The sequence below is a fragment of the Salmo trutta genome, chromosome 39 (assembly GCF_901001165.1).
Source record: "Salmo trutta chromosome 39, fSalTru1.1, whole genome shotgun sequence".
NCBI classification, from domain to species: Eukaryota; Metazoa; Chordata; class Actinopteri; order Salmoniformes; family Salmonidae; genus Salmo; species Salmo trutta.
In genome coordinates, this window is record NC_042995.1 from 18,031,790 (window position 1) to 18,042,746 (window position 10,957).

General features: G+C 41.8%; 1 protein-coding gene across 1 annotated transcript in view; it reads right to left on the minus strand.

The window, feature by feature from the left end:
- Positions 1-10,231, minus strand: part of LOC115179192 (zinc finger protein GLI2) — a 72,509-nt gene extending 62,278 nt beyond the window's left edge. Inside the window, exon 1 of the mRNA XM_029740559.1 lies at positions 9,502-10,231. The gene's annotated coding sequence lies outside the window, so the exon portion shown is untranslated. The remainder of the gene's footprint in view (positions 1-9,501) is intronic.
- Between the last annotated feature and the right edge of the window lie 726 nt (positions 10,232-10,957).

Genomic DNA, 10,957 nt, shown 5'->3' on the forward strand with positions numbered 1-10,957 from the left:
AATATTGAATGCGCTGTATTCTGTACTACTCTTCAACTATTGTATATTAAACATGGCCTCGGTACTTATGAGTCATTGTAGTTTCAGGTCATTGAAGCGTAATAATCAGGAAACTTTCTGAATAAGACAGGAATGGAAAGATGTTCCTCATCCCTATGAGACTGAGAAGTGATTGAGTACAGTTATCCAGTTAACCCACTGTCCAGTCCACTTCCTGTGTGCAAACTCAAGTAGACAAAACACAGCTTAAACATGCAAGGCCAGATTTAACCACTCATAGCTAAACCAATGGAGTCTTTCCTCTTGTTGATCTAATCCTCTTTTCACTAACAACCTCTTAATTCCAAGAGCAGAAATGAACTAAACATTAGCCATGATCGTTAGACCGTTAGACATAGTTGTATGAAAAAGAATCCTGGACAAAAAGTATTGTATCATATGGTTAATTATGAGCAACAAAAATATCTGGGTGTAGTTCTGAGTTACTCTGACATACATGTATGATTCTTGTAAGAAATGTCCTAGGATTCAAAATGGCCTGCCGTGAGAGAGAAGGGTATTCCCAGCGTGTGGAAAAATGTATGTCTCTGCGTTCCAGGCTCTGGTCTCCTGCTTTACCGGAGCAGAGTGCAGTTTGGCACATCACAGAGTATTACTTACAGCTTCCCACAAGCCATCACCACACTTAGTTATTACACCGTGAGCTGTCAGCCAAACAAATGACTGTGACTGAACACTGAAAGGTCACAGTAGTGCAGTAAAATCACAGAGCAGAGTCAGTACCGAGCCTCTCTCTGAAGGGACTGAAGCACGGGACTCGGGCACTTTCTGGAATTTATGGTTACGTGTACCCTCTTCTGAAAAACTGTAGTCTCGTAAAAGCAGCCTGCTTATGACTATAAGCACGAGTGGGAGATCACTTGTGGTGGCGTTTGAATACGAAGAATCTTTATTATTTGGAGTACTGTATGTTTGCAACATAGACTATATGCAGAAAATGTCAAGTTAAACAAGGTTGTTGTGCCTAACAATGGAAGCCAAACAATTTTAACAGGTGAATCATTTCCCTCTCAAAAGGCCCACCAAGGGTCTTCTGAGAACACACTCTGAAGAGTGTATTAGTCACTGGATGAGTCTCTAGCCTAGAAACGTTTTATTACAACAAGGGCTATCATTGACACGAGCAGTGGCGCGTATTCATGGTTGCCAAGGGAAGCCAGGCATCCCCAAAACATTTACCATGAAAACATTTGAAAAAAACATTAAATAATGTATCTTTTGTCTCTCTGTGTTTCATAATATTCCTTCAATTTGCAAGAGGCTGAATGTATCTCACCGGAGAAAGCATCCGAGTGAGAGAAACAGCGCCCCTCTGTCTCTGTATGTGTAGCCCATCTATATGATGCTGTCTGGTCAAAAAGAGTATGACATTTTTGCTGCCCGTAGCATTGAATGCAAGGGAAGCCAGCGAGAATTTGTCTTTGAGCTAAATTGAGTGAGTTGAGTGAGCTGAACCGTGAATGGTCCTGGCTCACCAAAAAAAGTGTCAAGGGAAGCCAGTTTGGATTTGGCTTCCCTCCAATCACATCACATTGAGAGCAATACATCATTGATAGAATCAACTTGAATTGTTGCATCTTGTTGTGTTGTTGTCCGGTGGCTAGCTAGCTAGCTAAAATGGGCCCTTTTCTAAATTAGCTATGGATAGAGATGGGGATTTGGACTTGTGGTTTTACTTAATTCTCTGTACTGGCCAATGATTATAACAGTGATTCTGATCCAACCATAAATTCATACATTGTGACCCTGGCCTGAAAGAATGGAAGTTCAATATGTAGCTAGATGTAGAAGGCTAACATTAACTAGCTAACGTTGCCCATAAAAAGGGAGTTAGGCTAGTGAACAAGTATTTTAGCCAGGTAGCCTAGGACAACAAAAAAGAAAAGTGTGTACTCTATGATAGAGTCATAGATCGTTCCGTCAACATAAAAAAGCGGAGGATGCCTGTCAACATGTTTTTTCGACTTGCACGAACGGACTTAATCGTTTTTGGTATCTTTTAGTTGTCACTCTATCAGACTAAGCAGAGGTGATTTGATGATGTTGAAATGTTGAAGTTTAAATGGTGCTGGAATAGTGGCGGCAGCTCCTGTTTTCTTTGCGACTTGCGGTAACTCTGTGTGGTTCTAAATCAGTAGTTGTTTAGTGGTCTCGAAAATGTGGGAAACATTAACTTGCTTTACCATGCTGTAGGTCATGTAACTGTCTGTTACATGCAATATGCTTAGTGGACTTCACAGGACAGAGGTTACTCTCCGGTTTTGTGACGAAACAAAGGTGTGGTTGAATTTAGTCTTGGCCTTAGGCCTAGATATCACGGTGGCAAGTCATATGAACTAACAGGTTATAGAGCAAACAGCGCAATTATCACAATTATCCTGGCTTGGCATCCACAGTGATTTTACCCACGCACCACTACCGCATAAGAGCAGACCGGAGCCTGGGAATCCACACTGAATCACGCTATCACGATCCAGATCATTATTATTTCACTTCAATTGGTGTTTCACTTCAATTAGTGAAGTGAAACAATAGAGAAACGAAGCATGATTCAGTTAAGAATCATAAAAGTCACGGTCATCATGCAGAGAATGGCTGAGACTGAGTGGTCCTGAGGGGCAGTGATGCCTCTCTCTCTCTCTCTCTCTCTCTCTCTCTCCCTCTCTCTCTCTCTCCTCTCTCTCTCTCTCTCTCCTCTCTCTCGCCTCTCCTCTCTCTCTCTCTCTCCTCTCTCTCTCTCCTCTTCTCTCTCTCTCTCTCCTCTCCTCTCCTTCGCTCTCTCTCACCTTTCTCTCTCTCCCCTCTCTCTCTCTCTCCCCTCTCTCTCATCTCTCTCTCTCATCTCTCTCTCTCTTCTCACTCTCTCGTCCGTCGTCTCATCCTCTCCTCTCTCCTACACTCATCTCGTCTCTCTCCGTCTCTCATCTCTCTTCTACTCTCCCTCTCCTCTAGTCTCACTCGTACTCTCTCTCATCCCTCCCTCTCTCTCTCTCATCGCGTGCAGTACGTCTCATCCTCCTCCTCTCCTTCTCTCTCTCTCTCTCTCTCTCTCTGGGATCAGAGGAGATTGGTTGGTTGGCTTGTTGTGGACAGACGAAGCAGAGAGGAGGCGAGACGAAGAGAGGAGCCCCGTGGATAAGAACCCATCCCCTGCCTGTAAGTGCAGTATCCTGTGGGTGATCTCTTCAGGTCCTGGCAATGCCGTACAGATGTTGAGCTTACAGCTCCAACTCCACTTCAGAGTAGAAATCACCTGCTAGAGGATTTAGCCTGTCACCGTGACTCAGCCCAAAGAATGACTGCTCCTCTCTCGTCTGCTAGAGATGTAGGCTTATTCAGGCAAAGAGGAGGAGGCTCTCGTCTCTAAACACAGATTCACAGTAGCAAAGAGGGCTCGCTTCGCTATGTGTATTGCCCAGAGCAACGAGGGTTACGCCCTGGCCCTTCATATCCCTGATCAACAGTGAAATGGCATGTGGGCATTGATTAACCGCTTGGTATCACCGCTATGCCTTTTCATCCGGAGGCCAAATGGTGTGTGAAACTGTGTTACACACCTCATGTTTTACAGCCACAGTTTGGACTCCTTCTGTCGTCTCTGCTGTTGGCAGCTGAGGCTCTAAAAGGGTGAGTAACTGTTCATCCCCAAAACGCCACCCTGATCGGCAACGCCCTGATCTCCCCATTTAGCACAACACTAACCTCTTAACCAACCAGTAAGCTCCTGCTCAGAGGAAGCTGTCGCCATGACAAGGAAACACCACAGCCAGAGGGATCTCTTAAAACCCCCTTAAGCCATGGCTGTAACCACACTCCAGTCCACCAGGCACAGCTGCCAAACAGCGGTAAAACAGAGTGAAACACACACAGCTCACCTTAAAATCCATGCAATACTAATGGCTACTGACACAGTGGAAGGCCCAGTGACCCCAGCGAGGCTCTGTTGCTCAGTGTGAAGGCATGAGGGCCCACAGGATGAAGACTGCTACTGCCTCTGACAGTCCTTGGCTGCGTCCCAAGTGGCACCCTACTCCCTATATAGTGCAGTACCCTATGGGCCCTGGTCAAAAGTAGTGCTCTAAATAGGGAATACGGCGCCCTTTAAGATGCAGCCCTTGCCTTCAACAGGGAGGAGCGAGGCCTCAGAGGGCCCACGGAGAGCCCCGACCAGGTCCTGACCCTGTGCCTGATTGTAGGAGCTGGGAGCTGAGAGTGCTGCCTTGTGGGGGGAAGAAGGCAAAGGGGATTGATTGCTAAGGAATAACACATGTGCTGGGTGTATACCACATGTAAGACAAGCCCTGTCCTGGGTTCTTTAGACTGTCAGTAAGGAGTCTGTGGCTTGGCAACGTTTCAGCTCTGATCTAATACAGAACCCCTACAGGCAGGATTTGGGTTGCCTGCTTTGAAGCTATTCAGCGCTGACAAATAAGTTATCACATCTCAAGTTTCTTCCCTTGCCATGGCCAAATCATGAAGGCATTTCTTTATGCGAAATCAAAACTACCCCTTACCCTCTGACACCATTCAAAGTCCACTGATTCCCTGGCACCAGTCACTGGTTTTAGGCTGCATTTCAAATGGGTGGTGCTGTTGATTCTGTTTACTTCTTTTCACTGGACGAGGACATTTCTATTACTGATATCACACACACACGCACGCACACACACACACACACACACAAAGAGTCAGAAGAGATCATCAGGGCTATAGCGTCCCTTCAGGAATTAATTAACTGGTGAATCAAAGCAGAGCCATACTACATTAAATACAGTACTGAGGACGAGGAGGAGAGAGGCCCATGTCCCCTGTGGCCCTCTGGTCCGGACCTTTGATTTCTCGTGTCTCTTGGTGTGTGTGTGCGTGTGTGTGTGTGTGTGTGTGTGTGTGTGTGTGTGTGTGCGTGCGTGCGCGAGCGCACGTGTGATGTCTCTTGGTCTGTGTGTAAAGTCTTGTCATGTGTGTGTGTGTAATCTGTGATGCCATTGCATGAAACGGAGCTCTGTTTTAATCATGTATAATTGCATTTGCGTTATAATAGATTTTTTTGCATATGATACAGTATCTTAGTATGAGGGGCACAACTGGTTGAGATTGATTAATAACAATTAGAATCTAGATTATGCAAAAACAAAGATGAGAGAGAGAGAGAGAGAGAGAGAGAGAGAGAGCGAGAGAGAATAATAGAGGCAGTCTAGCTGTGAGACCAAACTGATTCTGGAGTTGAGCTCTGTGTTGTTGACGTCTGGCCCTACTCCCGTGAAGTGCTGAGAGAGGAAACACAACTCACTGTTTGTTTGATCTAAAGAAATGAAACAAATATGACCTGTAGATATCCTCAAACACATTGGTTGAGCTGAGACTCTTAAGAGCTGCAATTTTAATATATTATTAAGATGGTCTTATAATGCAAGATACATCCCAGCTGGCACATTTGATTCCTTGGAAGTTGTGGGAACGTACGTTTTAGGTTTCCCATTGATTCTGGGAATGAAGCCATAAGTTTCCTGACTGGTAAAAGGGAAAATATTTCAAACGTTCTGAGAATGGAAGTAAAAATATGGCCTGTTCTGGGAAAGTTTTAGGTTGCAGGGAGGTTCTTAGAACGTTTTACTGTGGTTCCCTGAAAGTTTTCCTGGGAGGTTTTATTAATGTTCTGAGAACTAATATTATAGTTTATTTCAATAATTATTTAACGTTCTTAGAACATGTTTCAATAAGACCTAAAAATACTGCTAGCTTGAGTTAACAGTTTTGAACTCCGACAGAAATTAATTTGTTTAGGCATTCATTCATTTGCTTAGGCAATCATGCAAACACATTTATTTTTTTATTGTGGGAGATTTCAGGGGGATTCAAACCTATAATCTTCAGCTTGCATGCCATGTGTTTTTTTTTTTACTCATGCAGAGCTGGTCATTTTTGTCTATTCAAACAGACCTAATTTGAAAGGAAACAAGCACTTATTAAGATCTGGTGTAGCCAATTATTGGGCGTGGCCAACACTGCTGAACACACTTAACAAGATAGAGGATAGAGAGAGATTTGTTTACGCTGAGAACGGAAAGTATATGTTTTTAAATAACATTCTTAGAACGTTCTTTGAATGATACTACTGTTTTCTTGTGGTTTTAATGGAAAGTTTCCTGAAATGTTCTGAGGCCATGGCTTTAGGCCATGGCTTTAAATAGAACCATGACGAAACCTATAGAAAACGTTATGCAGAATTACTCAAATTGCCCCAGAAGAATGTTCTCGGAACAATTTGAGAACATTACTTAAAAAAGAACCATGAGGAAACGTGTAAGAAAAGTTATGCTGAAGTACTGAAATTCACACCTAAGAAACATGAATGTTATGCGCCAGCTGGGTACCCTGCACCTTTCCCAGAAAGTTGTGGGAAGGTTGTATGCAAAATAACCATAGGACAACCACACTCTCACCAAGGTCTAACAAACATATGGTTCTCAGAATATTATGTGCTTGCTGGGATATTGGCCTCTTTTTTTGTTAACATTTTTGCAAATTAAACAAAACTTATATTAGACAAGGCAGTGTAACGAGCAGATAAATAGTTGATGGAGGTTAAGTTAAACAATGGAATTAAACAAAGTTTGATTCATATTCCAATTCCCTCCGAAGATAGCAATTGGTTTGACCTGAGCCAGATGTGATGTTGAGAGGATTAGTACAACAAGGTTCACGCCTTTGTCTGAGCCAAAGCTGTAGAAACAGCCAAGCTGGATAACTGTAGAATACCGTTTACATGAAGGTGAAAATTCATGGTATTAACACTGACAGTTTCAAACTTTACGGTCATAGTTTTCCCTCTGAAAAACGTCTAGCTAAGCAACCTGACAAAATCGACTCACTTCACATGATGTAATCCATAAGGACTGTTCCATAAGAAATATGTGAGGTGAGCCACTGTTTTCTAGTGGTTCTAGTGTTGTCCCCTTAGGACAGAGACAGTTAATGCTGCCTTTGTCGATAGAGCCATAGCACACACACACACACACACACACACACACACACACACACACACACACACACACACACACACACACACACACACACACACACACACACACACACACACACACACACACACACACACACACACACAGCCTCCGGGGCAGACTGCTGTGGTCAGGGGCCTCTCTGAACAAACCAAAATATTAGTTTTCTGGAGGGTATGACAGCAATTACTGCTCTTTGCTGTGTGGGAAGAAGGGAACCTCTGAGATAGAGAGAGAAAGGGGAGGGGGAGTGTAAGTAAACATTCCATTGTTAGTCTACACCTGTTGTTTACGAAGCATGTGACAAATAAAAATTTGATTTGATTTGAGAGAGGGAAGGAAGGGGGTAGTCACGTGGTGTGATTTAGTGTAGTTTGATTGTAAATGCCCACTTCTTAACAGTTGGACATCAGATAACGTTAAACATTTGAATACAATTAAAGATAACCGTGTATACTGTAGGTATCTCATACTAATTTCTCATCTTTTCAAACAGGCAGAAATAACAATAAGATAGCATCCAATAGGAAGTTTATTTCACTACATGGTAATGCCAACAGTTTAAGCCTTAACCAACCTGTTATTTCTAGTGTTTAGCCAGTGGCATTTCCTTTCACCTGCCTGAATGACTTCCTAGGCCAGATAGCTTAATTGGTGCTGTGTTCTTGTTTATGGGGGATAAGACACTTTTCATTCAGACATCTCCCCTGCTCCTCTCTCTCTCCTGAATACCACACTCAACTTATATTCCACTTTTTCAAACACTTAAGAAACCAGGAAGTCCCTCTGTTTTTGTCTGTGCTCTCCGGAGAAGAGAAAAGCTAGCTAAATCAATAAAGGCATTCGTGGAGTGGGCCAGCGGTGTGGAAACGGCTGCAGAATGGCTCCGCTTGGTGAGTGTCTACGTCCCAAATGACACCATATTCCCTATATAGTGCACTGCTTCTGACCAGGGCTGGATAGGATGCCATTTGAGAGGCTGAGATGAAAGTGGGGGTAGGTTGATGACCGCAGCACCAAGCCTCAGTCCCCTTTGAATAATGTGAAAGGCCCATCATTTCTTTAAATCTTTTCAACTCTTCACTGCCTGACTGCTGGAACTCTTCATCCTGCACAATAGAAAATGCACTAAAACTTTTTTCTAATGCAAATGAACTAAACCAACCAACGGACCATTCACATAAAAACACACACGTCCCAGGCCAGAACCAACTCTGTTTGGAAACAGAGAGTGGTTACATATTAGAGGAAGGTATTGATTTAGTTACAACTTTTTTAAATATTACTCATCTTCGTAGATTTTGATTATAACGCTTATCTCTATTAATAAAAACCACCCCCTAGCTTATTTTCTCTCAAATAAAGATAAGACTATCAGCAAAAGCATATTCAAATGTTGTTTCATGTTTTGATTGCAATTTATTCACACATTAATAACACACCAGGGAAACATTAACAACGCATATTAATTGCAGCCATTGAAATGCAGAGCAACGTACATTTTCTGCATTGACTGCTAATGACTCTCAGTAGCAAACACACGAACTTTTTGCGAGTTGGATACCTTTCAGATTGAGGGGATTTAGGAAGGATCTCTTTCATTCAAGCAGCCTGAACTCACGAAAGCTCAAGTTAAAGCTAGAATCCTTAATTGAAACAACAACAGAGCGAACATCCAGCCTCTGTTTTGGTAAAAAGCTGAGGGATGGGCCTGGAGAAACATAACCACTCTCAAATTCATATGCATAGCTATGGATGCAAGGACTGACCATCCATGGTATCAAAATGATAGTTTGAACCATGTTTTGAGGTTTTACAGCGTTTGTTACGTTTACATTGTTTACAAATATTGGACTAAAACAAGCTTATATTTGGGGTTATGATGAGGTACGACAGTTGAACTAAACTCATAAGGCATTTATAAGTTATATTCTTCAAGAATCAATGGGTATATCATACATTTTTTTAAAGTCAAAATATTGATGTAGCCACTAAGGATTCTAGCTAAGCAACAATAAGGGCTATGATGTCTCTCCTGCACAGTTTTGAGCGCATCTACTGACAAATAGATAAAGTTGCAGCGCAGAATTTGTGATATTCCAATGTGCAAGTCAGTTAAGTTGAAAGTGGAGATGTTTTAAGTAACTCCGAATGGGCAGTTTTGTCTCATCTATATGGCTCATGTTCACAATTTCCAAAGTTTTTATTTATTCTGTATGGTCAGTATAAAAAAAATACGCTATTTTAATAGGTTACGTTTAAATACCATTTTAGGTAATTCAAAGTAACAATTTCAAATGTGCACTAAAATGAATATTTCAAATGATTTACTAGCCTATTCATAATAAGAATAATCTTCTAATAATGAATAAGAAAGATGATTTCCAGGGCTCATCATCACATGCATGTCCAGTCCACCTACCTCAGTGGTGATGCCTGTGGTCCGTATGGTCCGAGTCTGACCCGTTGCGTCTCCCTCCGTTCTGTTTGTCCACTAGTTCTGTACAAGTTTCAGCAACGCGATCGAATATTACCGTTAGGTCAAACTTTGTCGGTCAAAAAGCAAGAAGTAACAAACTCCTTCCAATGCAAGGATGAAATCCATAAAGTATATTCTAGTAGCCTAAACACGATCAAGACTAACTGCATTCCTCTTCCCAACTTCTCATAAAGTTCACCGTAGAGTTTCTGCGCGTCGACTCAACTTTTACAATCCATCACCGAGAATAACGAAACAAGTTTCTGAAATCGATCCTCCCTCACTAAGAAAACATTGCAGGATATCGAACTTCGTAGCCTAAAGAGGTCTAAAAGGTTTGAGGGTGGTTCGTTCTTCGTCAGAAATGTGGTTTTGAGACGCAGGCTGATATGTTTTCAATCTGGTCCCCCTCATTCTCTCTCTCCTCCTCTCTCTCTTCTCGCACTCCTCTCCAGCTCTCGGGTGAGTATTACCCTTTGCTGTACCAGATGGGCCGGGCTAGCCAAACCAACTAAGGCTCAAGGTTTAGGGAAAAGTTAGGTAAAGTTTCACCATTGTTTAATATCAGGTGATTGACCTGCATCCAATGAGCTCCCCATACGATGTTAGTGTCTCAGCCAATTAAAATAGACATGTTTTAATTATAATGTTTTATTGAAAACATATTAGACTAGTTTGTATGTGTAGGATATGTTATGTGTAGATAGGCCTTAACATTAAGTAATAATTGCATTTAGATTTAATTACATTTAGATAAATGAACAAACTGGAGTCATGTTGTGAGCTGAAATGTATGCAATTTATTTATCCTCAACAGTAAACAACCAAAGTCCTTGTCACCCGAATTCCAGCCTTTCTTATTACCTCGAAGTGCAGACACTGAAAACGTGTGTAGCCCAATTGAACGATTCATTAAATGAATTACATAAATTATAACAAATATGATCATTAATGCCTATTTGGAATATTGGAGCCAAGAAACCAAATCTGCCATAACAAAGTAATTACCCTAATGTATGCTATAGGTATTTAATCTTACTCTAATGTATTAATAATGTATTCATTTGGACAATCATATTCATCCACGGCATGTTGTCTAGCCCAGTTCTCTAGAGCACCTGTGTTAGGATCATGTTTTTCGTTGAGCGGTTATTAATCAATCGAACTAACGATATTGGACATTTGTAGAACATAGGTTTATTTCATTCCTAGAATTGATTCTAACAAAAAAAATGTTATGATATCCATTGCTTCTTAGACCATTGAAATGTTTTATTTACATGGCTGAACTGTATTTATTGTGTACAGGCCTGGTGGTCATTGACACATTTTGGAAGGTCCTCTTCCAGTAATTGTGATTGTTGCAGACGGCACAGCACGGACCCTTTTCCTTGCTTAC